At 33.4% G+C, this 20,062-nt stretch overlaps 1 protein-coding gene across 4 annotated transcripts in view; it reads right to left on the bottom strand.

Annotated features, from left to right (window-relative positions):
- Window positions 1-20,062, bottom strand: part of HS2ST1 (heparan sulfate 2-O-sulfotransferase 1) — a 186,068-nt gene that overhangs the window by 49,468 nt on the left and 116,538 nt on the right. Inside the window, exon 2 of one of the 4 annotated variants that reach the window (XM_027114249.1) lies at window positions 3,732-3,786. The exons of 2 other annotated variants lie outside the window; for them this stretch is intronic. The gene's annotated coding sequence lies outside the window, so the exon portion shown is untranslated. The remainder of the gene's footprint in view (window positions 1-3,731; window positions 3,787-20,062) is intronic. One more of the 4 variants, XM_027114250.1, reaches the window with a different exon arrangement.

Below are 20,062 nucleotides of genomic sequence, written 5' to 3'. Positions count from 1 at the left end.
CTGCCCACCAGTAGGCAGACAATAGCCCCAGAATCCCCTGAGACTCAGCCCCACCCACCAGCGAGCCCGCTCTAGCCACTGGACACACCTCATTTATCCTTCTTAAACTATCCCAAGAAACTGCAGAGGAAGGAATGCTTCCAAACTCATTCTATGAGGCCAACATCACCCTGATACCAAAACCAGACAAATATACCACAAAAAAAGAAAATTATAGGCCAATATCACTGATGAACATAGATGCAAAAATCCTCAACAAAATATTGGCAAGCTGAATACAAAAATACATTAAAAGGATCATACATCATGATCAAGTGGAATTTATAACAGGGATGCAAGGATGGTTCAATAGCCACAAATCAATTAATGTGATACACAACATTAACAAATTGAAGAACAAAAACCATCTGATGATCTCAATAGATGCAGAAAAAGCTTTTGACAAAATTCAACATCCATTTATGATTAAAAAAACTCTCCAGAAAGTAGATATAGATGGAACATACCTCAACATAATAAAGGCCATATATGATAAGCCCAAAACTAACATCATATGCAACAGTGAAAAGCTGAAAGCATTTCCTCTAACAGGAACAAGGCAAGGATGCCCACTCTCTGCACTTTTATTCAACATTGTGTTGAAAGTCCTAGCCACAGCAACCAGACAAGAAAAAGAAATAAAATGAATCTAAATTGGAAAGGAAAAAATAACACTGTCACTCATTGCAGATGACATGATACTATACATAGAAAATCCTGGGCTTCCCTGGCGGCACAGTGGTTGAGAGTCTGTCTGCCAATGCAGGGGACAAGGGTTCGAGCCCTGGTCTGGGAAGATCCCACATGCCGCGGAGCGACTAGGCCCGTGAGCCACAACTACTGAGCCTGCACGTCTGGAGCTTGTGCTCCGCAACAAGAGAGGCTGCGACAGTGAGAGGCCCGCGCACCACGATGAAGAGTGGCCCCCGCTCACCGCAACTAGAGAAAGCCCACGCACAGAAAAGACCCAGCACAGCCAAAAATAAATAAATAAATGAATTTAAAAAAAAAAAAAAAAAAAGAAAATCCTAAAGATGCTACCAAAAAACTACTTGAGCTCATTAATGAATTCAGTAAAGTTGCAGAATACAAAATTAATATACAGAAATCTGTTACATTTCTATACAACAACGAACTATCAGAAAGAAAAATTTAAAGAAACAATCCCACTTACAAGTACATTGAAATGAATAAAATACTTAGGAATAACCTTATATAAGGAGGTAAAAGACCTGTGACCCCACGTGCAAGGACTTTTCTAGACCCTTGTAGATACATGTTTTACATATACATTATGTTTGGGCATGAATTATACACTGATTATTAACATTAATGAAAATGTATTACAAAATAGAAATAAAATTTTCTTTCCAAATTTCATCTCACTAATGAATTATTACTAAAAATATATTGGTTAATGCTCTTAAGAGGATCTATTAGGTAAGAATATTAAAGTAGCTGTTAAATATCCCATTGATCCAATAACCACCAATATAATTCTTTTCTTTTTATTTCTAAGGTTACTAAGTTAAAGGAATATGCATCATATTTTACTTAATATACTCTTCAAACTTGATTACAGTTTTGTACAGTTATTGCACAAATTTTAAAACGTGAAATTCTTATAACAGCCTTCCTTTATTACCAATCTGAGAAATGTATTCATCAGCTATATGAAATAATAATATTGCTAATAGCTAACACTGAGTTCTGTGTATTTTAGATGTATCATCTATTATATGCATGCTCTGTGTTCAGCGTTTTATATGCATTATCTCAAGTCTTGATTTTTTTTTTTTTTTTTTGTGGTACGCAGGCCTCTCACCGCTGTGGCCTCTCCCATTGCGGAGCACAGGCTCCGGACGCACAGGCTCAGGCCATGGCTCACGGGCCCAGCCGTTCTGCGGCATGTGGGATCTTCCCGGACCGGGGCACGAACCCGTGTTCCCTGCATCGACAGGCGGACTCTCAACCACTGCGCCACCAGGGAAGCCCTCAAGTCTTAATTTTTAAAACAACCCTAAGAGGCACTATTATTATTTGCATCTAAATGAGGAAACTGAGTCTCAAAGAAGTTAAATGATCACCAGCTGAATACTAAGGTGAGGATACTGTCCAAGGTCAATCTGACTCCAGAGCCTGTGCTCCACATTATACTTGTCATCTGAGATTTAGTCCACTTCTATATGAGGAAGGAGTAGAGCTGCACAGTTAAATATGGCATGATGATATTATAGAAGTACCTTTTTTTTTTTGCAAGTACCTGTTTTTAAAATACAGAATATTATAGTTAAAAATCATAGGTGAGCTGACTTTAAGACTTCATCCTTTACATGTCTCAATCACTTGAAATGAATACTCTGATAGAAAATGGGGATTCCAACCAATATACTTTTCCCTTGTCTCAGGCTTTACCAAGATAAGACATCTCAAAACATCCCTCACACCTTTTTTATCAATACATACTTCTCAAGTAATCTATTCATATTTTAAATTTCCATCTTATACAAAATCAAACAAATGCCATTGTAATAAATGCCATAACAGAGAACAAAACACTTTTGAAACCGAGAATTGGGGTAAAAAACTTATGGAGAAAGATACACTGGATAAACTGAACCTTGAAAAGATGGGGCTGGGTTTCAAAATATGGAGATGGGTCATTGGGGAAGCCATGAAAGCCTGCAGAGTGACTAAGCTGATAAATAACAAATACACTAGTATAATTTGATTATAAAATTATTTAACAACAGTAGTGTGAAACAGCTAAAAAAATCTATGACAATTGTTGCTATACTGATAAGCATATAATTACCATAGTAATAACTGTTCCACTTATTGAGCCTTTATTATGGGGCAGAAGCAATGCTGCTGTGTGTTTAAACATATATTATTTCATTTAATTCCTAGAGTAACCCTATACCTATTACCTTAAGGTAATAATATGGAAATGTAGACTCAGATTAGTTACAGAGTTTTTAGGAACGAAGTCAGAATCCAAACTGTCAATCTGATACCAAAATGTATATTCCTAACCAAAACATAATAATTACTGTTTTAAACAACTGGAAGGCACAGTTCCTAGGAAATCTATATTTGTCACACAGGGAATATTATGTATCATTTCTGGCATACACACAGAATAGAATACATTCAGAATGGGAATGAGCTGGATGGACCATGCCACACAAAGCACTGCTTTAAAAAACCCAGTGCACTCAGCTAGAGGAGAAATTCCATAAAAGTACTAAAAATTATCTTGAAATATTTGAAAAGTTATTGTGAAAAGAAGGCACCCTTTCTACAGAATTACTCCAGAAGACAAGATAGACTATGGCTCAAGAGAAAACGGGCTTTTAAATAATTAGTAGTGCGAAGAAAAGATATATGCAGTTTAGGGGGAGGTAAGCTATCAGTCTCTATACAGATACTCATCTAGAGGCTGCATGAGGACCCACCAAAAGATGATGTAGAAAGGATTTCTGCACTGATGAGAGCTGAAGCCACAGGACCTCTGGGGTCAGTTACCACTAGGTAAATTCTGTAAAGCTATGATATCAATTTCTCTGCTAGCGTATAGATTGTTTTGAAAGATTCTCTCCACCTAGCCTCTAACAATGTAGGAAAGAGCAGAAATAAAGACAGAAGCAGGCCAGTGACAATTAAGCAAGAACAGGGAGTGGAATGCTTACATACTCTTCCCATAATCCTGCCTTATTCAGTGACACACAGGTATATCTTGTTTACCTTGAGAAAGACAAAGAATATATCTCTTATGATTACAGCAAAAATTCAAATAATGAGCAGATTCATACTGTACTATGTAGCTTTAAGTAATGAGAACGTTGTGATAATTTATAATGAAGTTCTTCACACTGGATTCATTAACTAATTCCATAAACACTTACTGAGAATCTATTAATTTATAGTTATTGCACCATGTCCTGGAGATAAGCCTAATCTTGGAGAGTTTGGTGGCATGGCATTATAATAAAATTTTATAAGATGCAATGGAGGTCCCGTAAATGGGATAGTTAGGAAAGGACTCATAGAGGAGATGATTGAGAAAGAAAGTATCTTCTGAGTAGAAAAAGAAAGTCATTCTAGGCAGAGGGGAAAGCTTGAGCAAAACCCTTGGAGGCATAATACTGCATGGTGCATTTATTTATTTATTTATTATTTTTTAACATCTTTATTGGAGTATAATTGCTTTATAATAATGTGTTAGTTTCTGCTTTATAACAAAGTGAATCAGATATACATATACATATAACTCCATATCTCTTCCTTCTTGAGTCTCCCTCCCTCCCACTCTCCCTATCCCACCCCTCTAGGTGGTCACAAATCACCGAGCTATCTCCCTGTGCTTGCATGGTGCATTTAGACCCTAAAAGTGGTTCTTGATAAACTCAGAATATGAGAGAATGGGTAAGAGCAAAATAAAACATGAGGCAGACAAGTGGGTAGAGGCCGAGACACAGCGTCTTAATCATCATACTGGGATATGAACTGTATCTTGTAAGTCAGCAGTTCTCAAACTTATTAGTCTCAGAACCTCTCTCTTTATACACTTAAAAATTAGGGACTCCAAAGAGTTTTCATTCATGTGGATTATATCTACCAATGTCATATTAGAAATGAAAACTGTAACACTTAAAAAATATTTAATTGATTCAAAAATAATAATATAATAAAACATGTTAGCATAAATGACAGTTTTGTGAAAATACTATTTTCACAAAGAAAATTTAGTAAAAAGAATGACTTTTTAACATTTTTGCATATATTTCTAAATGTCTTGCTTAATGGAAGATAACTGGATTCTCATAACTGTTTTCCATTCAAAATGTTACCATATATTATTTGGGTTGGAGTCTATGAAGAAAACAGACTTACACAGATTTTATACAGATGCACAGTTGGAGAAAGGAATAGTTTAATAATCTTTTCAGATAAGTTTTTGACACTACACTAAAACTCAACAAGTGTTATTTCTTAATGGCTAGTTGTAATATGATATGTAATATAAAATGATATTAGTAAACTTTTTATACATTGTTATATTGATCTACCTTGTACCGTCATTTGAAAAATACTAGATTATGGAGTTTAGCAGATCCTCCAAATGTTAACATGTTTAATTATACAATTCAAAAAAAAAATCACATTCATTATATCATTACCAATCTCATCAAAATAGTCTTTTCAATATTGGTAACAAATACAAGTTTTCTCAGATTCTCTAATTGGCAACACATATTATCAGTTGTTTTCCTCTATGTGATATATTCACTTTGTTTATTTCTGAGAAAATGTATATAAACTACCCAAGACTGAATAAATGGAACAGTTTATCTGTTGGCCATTCTCTCAAGTTAAAACAGTGTTCTATGTGGAAAAGTGGCTTGTTGGGCTTGCAACTCAAACAACACAGTGCTTTTCCTCAAAACAACCGTTGTACTTTTGTTTGCAGAAGCACTTGATGTACTTTCCATTTTTTCACAGAATATTAAAAAGACATCATTAAATAGTCAAGACTTAATAAAGCTAACTGATTTGCCTGCTTTATAAAGGACATTCTCATATGAAAATAATGTTTTTGTTTTCTTTTGCTTTTTGGTAACTGTTAGTGCAAGGTGGTAAAGTATGTAATGATACAATGATACAAATATCAGAATGGCATTAATGGAGAATGAGGTACTGGGCGAACATATGGAATCAAGACCAAGTGAAAAACAGATTATGTAACTCTGATTCCATATACATCCACAGGTTTGTTGTGAGGGAAACTTGGATTATCAGTTTTCGGACACAGTGAGTTTTAAGATGCCTGTGGAACATCCAGGTAGTAATATATACGTTGCTGAAGACATACATCTCAGGAAAAAGTCCTGAACTAAAGATAGAAATTTAGGAATCATAACACAAAGGCAGCAGCTGATGTCAAAGGAGTGAATGAAATCATGAAGGCAAACTACAGAGTTAAAAATCAAGAACATCGAAACAGGATTTTGAGACCACCATCCTTTGATCTAAAGATCTCTTTTACCTATAATACATGTGCAATAGAACCAAAAACAATTCTGCAATACACTGCAAGATCATGAACTTACCTACTCATGAACATTTTAGGTGTTTTTTTTGGCCACATTGTCCATTTTTAAATACCCATATTTAGTACACTTCAACATGTAAAGCAGTTGTAAGACATATATCCTTCCTTCACATCTTACTGATATGCCTTTGGAATGCTTTTTTTTTAAGTTAATTTTTATTGGAGTATAGTTGATTTACAATGTTGTGTCAGTTTCAGGTATACAGCAAAGTGAATCATTTATACATATACATGTATCTACTCTTTTTTAGATTCTTTTCCCATATAGATCATTACAGAGTATTGAGTAGAATTCCCTGTACTATACGGTAGGTTTTACTAAGTTATCTATTTTATATATAGTAGTGTGTATATGTTAATCCCAGTTTCCCAATTTATCCCTCTCCCGCTTTCCCCCTTTGGAATGCTTCTTGAGAGCTTGATGAGTTTTGTAATTTACAAAGCACATATTTGAGCCTTACTACTATAGAATACATTTAACTAAAATAAATCTGTGCTAGAATTCTTTTTTAAAGTAAAAATGAAGATGTGTTAATGTAGAAGATGTGAAGAAGGTAGAAGGTTATTCACAGAAGAGATTTAAAAATTGTTCTTAAAATGTAAACACCAGAGGAAAAATACAGGACTAATACAGGACTAAAAGAAAAAGGATTCATTATACATAAGCTTTGTAATCCAGCTAAGCATTAATTTTGATATTAAACTGGCAGGAAGATTCAGAGACTTCCTCAACTTTTAGCAGAGGTTCAAACTGCCATTAAAATAGATGTGCTTTGATTGTTGAAATAAATACCATACCAAAAAGATTAAAGCATTTTCAAAATCAAAAAAGAAATGCCAATATTGTCTGCAAAGCTGAATTATTTTCACACTTCAACAACTGCACCTAGTGCTCCATTGACTAGTAAGCAAAAAGAATATGGAGTAACTATGAATCAACTCCAGCTGGGTTTGGAGATCATTAACTAAAACCTATGCAGCAGCTGTTTGAAAATGAGAATTAGTGATGCTGAAAACTTGCCATTACTTCACTGGAGCTTGACATATGCCATATTCTAGAGCAGTGGTTTTCAATTTGAGCATGCATCAGAATGACTTGCAGAGTTTGTTGAAATACAGATTCCTGACTTCCCACCTTCTCCAGTTGTTAATTCAGGGTCCAATAATTTTCTATCAACTTCCCAGGTGATGCTGACATGATAGTCCAGGAACACTTTGAGAATGAGTATTCTAGAGAATATTTCTATTGGTTTATTAATAAGATAGGCAGAGAATATTCTCTTTTCTAGGTAACTAATTAATTAGTATCCCTATTAATTTGGAATTTACAGTAACTTTAAATATAGTTTAGATAGGTAGAAAACAATGCTACTCAATTTCTTGATATAAACTAGTTGTGAGAGGGTTCTACTCAAGACATACATTACCCTTCAACTCATGGCACTGATTCTGCTGGGCTAGGTGGGTGTGCCATTGCCTTCATGGCTCTCCACCAACCATTAGGTCTCCTAAGGGTGGCAGTTCCTCCTTCAAGGATGCTATAAGCATCATTATAGATGCACAAATGAAATGTTTAAATTGTTCTTGAGAATAAACTGTTATGAAACTCTTTGATATGCAACATTTATTAATTCTGACTGACCTTCACTGCTTCCTACCCTTTTAGTCTGATACCATTATTTTTGGATACAACCACTAATTCAAGAACCATAGGTATTCATTTTGCAGCCATTCTACTGTGCATGAAGAAATTCTGATCAGACTACAATTTCCAGTATTAACTTGCAAAAATATTAATTAAGTTCAGGTAGAATACACATTACCCATTGTCAAGACTGAAAAAAATTTAACAGTAATTTTTGTATTTTGGAGTTTTATATCTTCTGAGAAACTGTGTTACATTATAGCTTTTTAGTTGGATTCATGCTTTTCATGAGTCTTTAAAAATTAGTTACAGGTTTTAAGATTCTAGAGAAGTTCATCTTTAAATGCCAATTTCCAAAATTCTTCTTTTTTGCATTATGTCTTAAGTAACAAAAAACAGTCATTATCCAGCATCCTGTTAACTACAATTCTTTTTTTTTCCATTTATACACTCATTTATTTATTTACTTGTTTATATAAACATCTTTATTGGAGTATAATTGCTTTACAATGTTGTGTTAGTTTCTGCTGTATTCCACGTGCCCACAGTGTAATGAAGATTGGTATTCTCAGTAATGATCTGAGATACAGGACAGTTCTAGACAGTAATATCAATCAATGAAGACTAACATTTGATCACTTGGATCTTAAGTGTGTTTTACTGTATTTTAATTATGTGAAACACTTATAATCCAAGTATCGTATAGATAATATTCTCAATTAAGTAGAACATTCTTTACCTTGCCAACAACTAAACATTTCCACACAATACAGTTAATGGTCATTTTAATATGTACTTTAAAATAAGTTATTGTAAAACAATCTGCACCTATCCCATATTAGTTTTCCAATTCACTAATGTGGGGGAGGGGCTTATTTTCCTATATCAATAATAAAATTATTCATTATGTAAAGGTATGAGCTGATGAAATTAATGGAGATGAGGCAACACACACAAGTACTGAAAACTGTTTATTCTATAACCTTGTTAATCTATTTCAAACAGGTAACATAAATAAGTACATTCTAATTCCACACTGGGATCAGTGAAATTGTAGAAAACTGAAAAATCAAAGAAGATTTAATGTGACTTTTTTTAAATGGGGAAAGGGGGTAGCACAAGTTTTTAAAAAGCTACCTTCTTTCTCAAAAAGAATGGTGATGACCATTACTCAGCATAGAGTAGGTATGAAATTAATTTGCTTAATGAAAACAATATGGTATTACTAAATTAATGCATACAGAAGATAGAGTTCCTCGCTGAGCAATCCAAGAAAGAACTATTTTAAAAAAGAAATGAATGTGTGATATGATTTGAGCCCTACTAACCTAGGAATCAGTGTCACACATGGCATGGTCAAAGCTTACCCTCAGAGTTTTTTTCCTCTAATGGTGCCAAGACTGTGTGAGAGAAGATAAGGAGCAGAGAAGCTGAAGATTAAAGGAGTCAAATAACAGGCAGAACCATGATTTCCAAGTTGAGATGAATCCAAAAGTCATAAGGAGAGTTATGTTATCTTAAAATAGATTCTAGGGACTTCCCTGGTGGTGCAGTGGTTAAGAATCTGCTTGCCAATGCAGGGGACACGGGTTCAAGCCCTGGTCCGGGAAGATCCCACATGCCGCAGAGCAACTAAGCCCGTGCGCCACAACTACTGAGCCTGCGCTCTAGAGTCCGCTAGCCACAACTACTGAGACCATGTGTCACAACTATTGAAGCCAACGCAGCTAGAGCCTGTGCTCTGCAACAAGAGAAGCCACCGCAGTGAGAAGCCCGTGCACCACAATGAAGAGTAGCCCCTGCTCGTCGCAACTAGAGAAAGCCCACACGCAGCAACGAAGACCCAATGCAGCCAAAAATAAATAAATAAATACATTAAAAAAAAATTATAGGGCATAATGGATTCTGAAGGTCTGGGAAAGTACTATGAATGAGTATTTTTCAAAAGTTCCCAAGGTGATATGAGTCTGAGTGACCTGAAAACTGTATCAACTGGAGACATTACAAGGCATACTAGAACAACACTGGAACCTAGCAAATACATTTTTGTTAACTCTGGTTTATGACCCTAAAGGTATCATTCTCCATTTCATACATAACTAAGATATTATGGAAGAATTCTCCATAGCATAATTTCTCATCTTTGGAGGCCACTGTATTTCTTATTGAGTTCCAGTTTGTTTCTCCATTTTGGCTTTTTTTTTTTTTTTTTTTTTGGTGGCTTAAGATAAACTGGAAATAATAAGTCTAAATAAAACAAAGTGGTTTTAAGGAAAATTAAGATTTAGGAACAAGGTTACCTAATAAGATATAATAATTATTCTAATTCTTAAATCCTTATTTATAATTACAAAAATTGATATTTGCACATTAAGAGTAAATGTGCACACACCCCAATGAAAAGACAGAGATTGTCAGACTGGACAAAAAAAGTAAGATTCAACTATATCCTGCCTACAAGAAACTCACTTTAAGATGACAGGAATAAATGAGCTAAAAGGATGGAAAAAATGTATCATGTTAACAAAATTCAAAAGAAAGCTAGAGTGACCATGATAATAACAAAATGGATTTCAGAGCAAAAAATATTTCTAGGGATAAAAAAGGTTATTTCATAATAATAAAGAAGTCAATGGAATAACAATCCTAACTATCTGTGCATCTAAGAGAGTTTCAAACCACACAAAAAACTCAAAAGAAAACAGACAAATCCACAAGTAAAATCAGTGACTTCATCATTATTCTCTCAATAACTAATTGAATACATAGCCAGAAAATCAGTAAAGATATAGAAAACTCGAACAATACTATCAACTAATTGGCCAATTGGCTTTTAGAGACTAATAGAGAATACAGATACATACTCTTTTCAAGTGCACCTGAAACATTATGAATCATAAAACAAGGCTCAATAAATTTGAAAGATTCAAATCATACAAGGTATCTGACTACACCAGAATTAAATGATCAATAACAGAAAAGACATTTTAAAAGCCCACAAATATTTGGAATAAATAATATGCTTCAAGTAACCCACAGGACAAAGGAAAAATCTAAAAGGAAATTAGAAAAGCATTTTGAACCTAACAAAAATGAAACATACCAAAATTTGTAAGACGTACCTAAAGCAGTGCTTAGAGGAAAACTAATACCATGATATGATTATATTAGAAAAGAAGGAAGGTCTAATATCAATGGATTAAGCTCCACCCTAAGAAAACAGAAAAAGAGTAAACAGAAGCAGAAATCATTGAAATGGAAAACAGAAAAACAACACAGAAAAATCAATAAAACCAAAGCTGGGTCATATTGAGTAAATCTATTGATTGAATAAATACAATAAAAATTGATAAACCTCTAGTTAGACTAATACAGAAAAAAGAGAAAAGACACAAATTATGAATATCAGGAATAAGGAGAAGGCACTACAGAAAATTAGGGAATATTATATAAACAACTCTATGCCAACACATTTGACAACTTAGAAAAATGGCCAAATCCCTTGAAAATCAAAAATTAACAAAGCTCACTCAACAACAGATAACTAAACTGAATAACCTTTTATCTACTAAAGAAATTAAATTCATAGATAAAAACCTTCCCACAAAACAAAGTAACAAAACTTCCCACAGATAAAACAATAGGTCCAGGTGGCTTCACTAGGAAATTTTACCAAACATTAAAGAAAAACACCAATTGACATACACTCTTAAAGAAAACTGAAGAGAACATTTCCCAGCCCATTCTACAAGCCAGCATTACTCTGATATCAAAATGAGACATGTTACAACACTAGAGACCAAATCCCTTATGAACATAGAGGCAAAAATGAACAAAATTTAGTGAAGTGAACACAATATATAAAAGGATAATTATCATCCATATAGTTTATCCCAGAAACATTTGGTAGGTTTAACATTCAAGTCAATGAAATTCACCATATTAACCAGCTATAAAAGAAAAACCATGTAATCATCTTAATACACGTAGAGAAAGCATTCGACAAAATCCAACATCCATTCATGATAAAAATCTCATCAAATTAGGAATAGGAGAAAATTCCTCAAACTGATAAAAGAGTATCTTTAAAAAAAAACACAGCTAACATCATACTTTATTGAAAGACTGCATGTTTTCACCCGAAGATTGGAAATCAGGTGATGTTTTGTGCAACATCTCTCACCACTTTTGTGCAACACTGTCCTAGAAACTCCAGTCAGTTCAGTAAGGTAAGAAAAAGTAAACTAATGAATAAAGGCATACAGATTAGGGAGCAAGAAGTAAAACTGTCTTTTATCACAGACAGCATGATTGTGTAGAAATTCCTAAGTCTACAGAAAAGCTACTGGAGTTAATAAGTGAGTTTAAGCAAGATTGCAGAATACAAAAATCAATATACACAAATTAACTTATTTCTATATACTAATAATCAGAAATTTTAGAAATTTAAATACCATTTGAAATAGTATTTTAACAAGGATAAATTCTCAAAAAGATATGTAAGAGCTCTATGGTAAAAATTATAAACCATTACTGAGAAAAATTAATTAAGACCTAGAGAAGTATACATATCGTGTTCACAGTTTAAAGACTATTGTTGTCAATTCTCCCCAAATGTATACATAAATGTCATGCAATTCCAATCAAAACCCAGCAGACTTTTTGGTATAAATATCTGGTATAATTCTAAAACCTATCTACAAATGCAAATGATCTAAAATAGCCAAAACAATTTTAATAAAGAACAGAACTGGAGGACCTATACTACTTCATCTCAAGACTTATTACCAAGTTACAGTAATCAAGATGGTGTGGTATTGGTATAAAGACAGACATCAAAATCAAAGGAACAGAATAGTGAATCCAGAAATACAACCACACATATATGATCAATTGATTTTTAACAAAGTTTGCAAGGCAATTTAATAGAAGAACTGATCATTTTTTCAAAAAAGGTATAGGAAGAACTTGATAGCCATATATTTTTTAAAATTAAAAAGAACCTTCCTTCTTACTCTATATCATATACAAAAATGAATGCAAAATGGATCATAGACCTAAGTGTAGGAACTAAAATAATAAAACTTCTAGAAGGAACATAATTCTAGTAATCCTGGGTTTGGCAAAGATTTCTTGAAAACAACACAAGAACTACAAAAGTAAAAATCAATACATTCAACTTCACTGAAATGAAAAGACACAAAAATCAAAAAGAAAGCCACAGAATGGGAGATCATATTTGCAAAATATATGGCCAAGAAAAGATCTGCACCTAGTATATAGAGAAAATCAATATAATTTTTTTAATGGACAAAAGATTTGGACACTTCCCCAAAAAAGAGATACAGAAGGCAGATAAGAATGTGAAAAGATGTTCAAAATTCTTAGTCATTAGGGAAAAGAAAATTAAAAGCACAATGAGATACCACACATACTTATAGAATGGCAAAAATTAAAGACTGACAATATGACACTTCCACAAGGATGTGAAGGAAATGGAATTCTCATGAACTGCTGGTGGGAATATAAAAGAGGACCACCACTCTAGAAAAGTTTGACAGTTTCTTAAAAGGTTAAACATACATCTAATAATAAAACCCAGTCATTCCACTCCTGGGTATTTACCCAAGAAAAATAAATAAGACACATATCCACTTAAGTCTTGTGCCCAAACATTCACCTTTATTTTTAACAGCCCCAAATGGGAAACACCAATATGTCCATCAGCAAGTAAATGACTAAATAAATGGAGGTATATTTATACAATGGATTACTACTCAATAAAAGGAAAGACCTGTTCATATATATACCATGTATGAATCCCAAAATCATCACACCAAGAAACCAGACTCTGCCTCTCTCCCCCTCAAAGAGTATACAACGTGTAATATAATATATAGAGTAATGAACCACAAAGGTGCTAGTATCATAAAGTTCAGCCAACTGTTTGTTCCCAAACTAGTTTACACCAGTTATATTTAATAGTGTAATTGCATAAATCAATGATACATGAATACCAAAAGTAAGAGGGTTGTTGCTTTTGTAAAAATCAAATTGTAAGATTGGGAAGACCCGGTAAAAATTGTTCTTGGATCAGATATTGACAAAACAACCCAAAAGACTTGAAGAAGAAAATATGGAGATCTAGATTGCTTTGCAAAGGTCTTAGTTTTCTTTGTTACATTTTAAAGAAGCCCAAAGTGGATACAGATTAAGTATTATGGGTGGGCTTTCTAAAACTCTTATAGGTAGACCCACACTTAAGGAAAAGAATTATTGTACACTTTTGATATGTGCATGAATGAATGCACACATATATTTTGACTTAAAATATTTAAGGTACAATTCCCACATGCATCAAACAACAAAACAGAAGCTTAATCCCACTGAATAAGAAGGATTCCTAGGGTCTTTTGAATTCACTTTCTTTTTTTCTAATGTAAAAGCTAATAAACTCCTGGAAAAGTTGGATTTACAGAACCAGAAAGAAGAGGAAAAATAACATTTAATCTCACCATCCAAATGTAACCACTGGGAATATCTAGGAACATTTCTTTACTGTTTTGTTTTTTTTTTCCCCTACACTTTTTAAGAACAGTAATCATAATGAGAACACTTTTTTATATTGCCTTTTCCCCTTAACTTTACAAACTTGCTAGTTCTCCCATATTATTGAAAACATTTTTATTTGGAATAGTTGCAGCTGGTACAGGCTTTTAAAAGTACAAAAGCCAAGCATATACATATTGATGTCTATACTGAGTTACAAAAAATGTCATTCATTTCCCTTCTTGAATTGAAAAGTAGGAATCAAAGATAATATGGATTAAGAAGAGCTAAAAATTGGATTCTCGATGAAGACATCATAGGCAATAAATAATTGCTACCTTCCTTAAAAAAAAGGCCCGAACTATTACTTCTCCCCTTTAGTCTCATTTATTATCTCAGTTTATTCAAATCTTTAAGAATAGCTTCTCAGAGAGACTAAGACAACCAGAAAATTGCTGCTAACTCAAATAACAACCTGTAGTAATTATCAAAGTACTTCACACTTCAAAGGAGAACAGTAAAAACAATTACCTATGTGGAGTTTTTTATATGGAGTTTCAAAAACATCATTCGCTTGTGTACGACAGAAGTATATCCTGACATTTCATGCCTGGCATCTAGCTGCTGCTTTCCTATGTTTTCATTCTAGGGAATCAATAAAATATATATAATAAAGATGACAGGAGTAATAATGGTGTCAACTAGGAAGCTAAGAACAAGTAGAGCTGTAATGTCCAAAAATGTGGGCACTGACTGTAACTGCTGTTTTCTTGTTGGCCTTTATCTCATTTTCTAGTTCCACATAACAAAAGTAATGCCACATTTCAAAATTATATGACTGAATAGTGCTATTAATGCCACAGAACGCTTCTCCTGCTGAGTGTTTTTGCCTGTTGATTATTAACCAAAGATTTGTTCTAAGCCCAACTTTCAATGGTTCTACATATAAAGCATTTTACCTTAATTGCTCTCAGACTTAAAAATATAAGGGTGCTTTTCAGTTATCTCCAAGTTTTCTAAAATAAATATTACTTTTGGAATCCAAAGAAAATTTAGTCTCACAGAATGTATTATAGCACAAATATAGTCACCCAAGTAAATTTAAAAAAATACATTTCTATACATGCATTTTGTGGCTACATATACACATTTGTTGATAAATACTAAAGCTGATATATAGAAACAAAGACTTGATGCATTTAGTAAAGTCTTATTTTAAAAGCAGTTTTTATGCACATAAAAACATACACATCCACTTTTTTTCAATGAGAAAGATATCATTTTGGTTCCAAGTGACCACACTCAAAGCAGGGCACAGACGATCAATGCAGAATATGTCTTTATTTACTCATATGTCTAACGACTTTAGGATATAGTAAACACCAAATTGCCATCAGTTGGTTCTTTGAGATAGGAAAAAAAAGAAATGATAGGAAAAAAATCAATCCAGTACTTGTTTTGCTTTACAATATATTTAGAATGAAATTTTTTGTTGATTAAGTCAGTTATTTAAACAGTTTTATTTGATCTCATAAAATAGTTCAAGCTAAAGGCTTAACTTAGAGCCACCTATAACATAACCACATAGACCATATACAATGCTAAACTTAAAAGTTTAACAGCTCTTAGATTTTTCAAAATTTCTTGCTTTCTACCCAGAATCATCAATGGGAAATAGGATTAATTCTGAGGATAAAGATCTAGGTTATTAACCCTTCCCATCAGCCCCTCTCCCCACAAAACAGTACTTAAATTATCATGGAGATCCTGCCTTCCAACACTTCTTTCCCCTTTAACACAGTTTGAATTGAAGGTATAATTAATGGAACTGTTTTCTGTATGGAAAGATTTGTTATATGCATCCCCTATATAAATGTGTGTTATTCCATGGGCAAAATTTAATCTCGAAAGGGGGAAAAAGAGGGAGAATAAAATAATAACATGATGCTTCTTCACCTTTTTTTTTTTTTTTTGGCCGCGCCATGCAGCTTGTGGGATCTTAGTTCCCTGACCAGGTACAGAACCCCCAACTCTCCACCTGGCAGTGGAAGCTTGGAGGCCTAACCACTGGACCGCCAGGGAATCCCTTCACCTTCATTTTAAATGGCCACAGTGAAGACAGCAGGGTTTTGGACTTGCTTTTAGCAGACATGTAGTCATTTAATTTTCCGTGTGACATTAAGCTTTAAAAAAAATCTGAGAAGGAAATTCCTATGAATCATATACTTTTTACACAGTATTTTATTTAACATATTCTCAAACATATAGTATTATGAAATATAGCCCATTAGAATCTATTCAATGATGACTATGTAAATACATAATCTCCAAGGATATATTTATCATCTTGATTCTCTGGCAAAACTAAATACTATGTAGGCTCTCTTTATCAGGAAGTTAATTTGTTTTGAAGGAAAAAGGCTTATGTATTTAGGCATGTTTTGTGGGCAGTGCAAGAGAGCACTTCCTCTCTATTTAACACAGCTAAAATCTATCTATCCAAAAATATTAAGAAGAGCATAAATTGAAAATGGGCTTTCCATGTTTATTTTTAAAATAAGTGCTATAAAAATAAATACCAACTCAAAATGGATTAAAGACTTCAAGAATTAAAACCATAGAACTCCTAGAAATAAACAGAGGGGAAAATCTTCATGACATTGATCTTGGCAATGACTTCTTGGATATAACATCAAAAGCTCAGGCAACAAAAGCAAAAATAGACAAGTAGGACTACATCAAGTTAAAAAGCTTTCACACAGCAAAGGAAACCACACATCCTATGGAATCGGGGGAAGTATGTGCCAATCATCTATCTGATAAGGAATTATTATCCATAATATATAAGGGACTCCTATAACTCAAAACCAAAAATACAAAAGCCCATTTAAAAATGGGCAAAGAACTTGAATAGACACTTCTCCAAAAAAGACATACAAGTAAACAACAGGTATAGGAAAAGATGCACAACATTACTCATCATCAGGGAAATGCAAATCAAAGCCACAATGAGGTATCACCTCACACCTGTTAGGATGAACATTATGGAAAACAAACAAACAAACAAAACCATAAAATAACAAGTGTTGATGAGGATGTGGAGAAAATGGAACCCTTGTGCTCTGTTGCTGGGAATGCAGAACGGTACAGTCACTATGGAAAACAGTACTGAGGTTCCTCAAAAAATTAAATATAGAAGCACCATATGATACAGCAATCCCACTTCTGGGTATTTATCCAAAGGAATTGAAGTCAGGATCAAAAAAAGATATCTGCACTCCCATGATCATTATAGCATGATTCACAACACCCAAGAGGTGGAAACAACCTGAATGCCCAACGACAGAAAAATGGATAATGTGCTATATACACCACACACACACACACACACAAATATTACTTAGCCTTGAACAAAAAGAAATCCTGTCATATGTGACAATATGGATGAACCTGGAGGATGTTACGCTAAATAAAAGGACAAATACTGCATGATTCCACTCATATGACGTATCTAAAGTAGTCAAACTGATAGAAACAGAAAATAGAATGGTGGTTGCCAGGGAACCGGAGGGAGGGGAAATGGGGAGCTGCGGTTCAATGGGTCCAGGGTTTCAGTTATGCAAGATAAAAAAGTGCTGGACATGAGATGTACAACAATTATGCTTATAGTTAACAATAATATACTGCATACTTTTTCACTATGAGGGTTAAAAAAAGGTTCATGATTATTTTTACCAATTTACTTTTTCCATCAGAAAATTAAAAGCAATTTACAGCTGTATGTAACTGAGATTATGTTAAATTTACAGATTACTTTGAAAGGAAAAAAGCAATATATTCAAGTGGTTCAAACATGAAGAACTACTTTTAAAGGACTATGCAACAAAAAGTCTCCAAAGGTCCTGTATCCATCTACCCAATTTCCACCCTTCACAATATGTAACCACTATTATTAGTTATCCCTTCTGAGATCATTTTATGCATATATGAGCTAAAACAACTAAATACCTCTTTTTTGACACTAATATTCGGATAACATATACTTTCTTCACCTTGCCTTTATTTCTTTTTAAAGTAAATATATCTTAAAGGTTTTTCCTTATCGAAACATAAAGACCTTCCTCGTTCCTTTTTTTCTTTTTAAGCAGCAAGGCAATTCACAGTGTAGATGTACCATAATATATTTAATCAATCTTACTGATGGACATTTAGCTGGTTTCTTTTCTTTGGCCATAAAAATATATTCTGATAAACCTGGTACATACATTAAGTCATGGAACTTTTTGGATCCTCAAGAACAAGAGTGCTGAAGTCTTCACTGAAACCCTTTTTTCCGACAGGTTTGGCTGACACCCTTCAACAGAATTTTTCCTTACCTATAAAATGGAGGGTTACGGTTGGATTATCTCTATGGTCTCTTCTAACCATAATTTTTACCGGATTTTCCAGAAAACATCACATACAATATTCTTAGCTTTAGTCTTGTAAGAACCTTCCCATTACCTTTATTGAACTTATGTTTTTCATTCGGCATTTAATTTTGAAACACTTTCATGACAGTAACCCTAAAGGTAGATGTTCAACTAATAAGAGTAGTAAATTACATACATGTATGTTGAGATTCCAGGATGGGACTCCAAACTCAAAAGAAAATGCATGGACTATTAAATATCTCATGTACTTAAAATAATTATTTCATTGATAGTAATGGACTTTGCTCATCTGTACATTCGTTGATATATTTCACTATTTTCCGTAGTAGTAAAAGACTCAATATGAGATAACTGCTGAGTGTTAAGAACATAGCATATTGTCAAAGCACAGACCAAAGCCATCTTGATCAAATGGATGATCATGACCTAACCAAACATAATCTCACAATTTTTTAAACTGTAATATTAAGAGGGAGTATAGTTAAGTCTATGGCTATTTACAACTAAAATTCCATTGGTTAAAATAAAGTATATTAATCACTAATTCTATAAAGTTTTTCATTGCATTCTTCTCCCATTAAAAGCATCCCAAGTCAAATGCTACTAGATGAATGAATACAACACTGACCAAGAAACAAGTTCCCAATAAAATGTTCAATGAGAAAAGGAGCCACAAAAGTATACAGATAGTAGGATCTCAATTTTACTCAAAATAAAAATTATACACATAGACACAAACACATACAACATGTTGTAAGTGAAAACTGGTACAATCACTGAGGGCAATTTGGCAACATAAAGACGTGTGTCCTGTGGGAAGCAATTTTATTTCTAGGCACCTACTAGAAAAGCCTTTGCTCGTGCATACAAAGAAACACGAACAATAATGCTGACAGGTGAATTGCTTAGAATCTGTTCTTTTAAAAAAACTGGATAGAAAGTAAAAGTTCATCAGCAGAATAAATAAATGAAAGTGCATATATATAACATAGTTAAAAGAACTAGATTTATAAATATCAACATGGCTAGCTGTTAAAATTATTGAGTGAAATATGTAAATTATAGAATCACACATACATTATGATAAACATCTCTGCAAATAAATAAAAATATTTTCCTATGGTTACATACATGTGAATAAAAATATTTACCAAAAAATACTAGATAAATATACATCCAATATATAATAGTTATGTTACTTCTGAAAGAGACAAAGGAGGTCTCTATAAGAGAGATTGGGATGGTGTCAAAAGGAACGTTAGCTTTATTTGAAATTATCTG

Source organism: Aethalodelphis obliquidens, unplaced genomic scaffold, assembly GCF_003676395.1.
Source record: "Aethalodelphis obliquidens isolate GAN/ISIS:26980383/991018 unplaced genomic scaffold, ASM367639v1 scaffold13, whole genome shotgun sequence".
Taxonomy (NCBI): domain Eukaryota; kingdom Metazoa; phylum Chordata; class Mammalia; order Artiodactyla; family Delphinidae; genus Aethalodelphis; species Aethalodelphis obliquidens.
The sequence above is the reverse complement of the archived record's forward strand: the minus strand, read 5'-3'. Positions and strand labels throughout refer to the sequence as shown.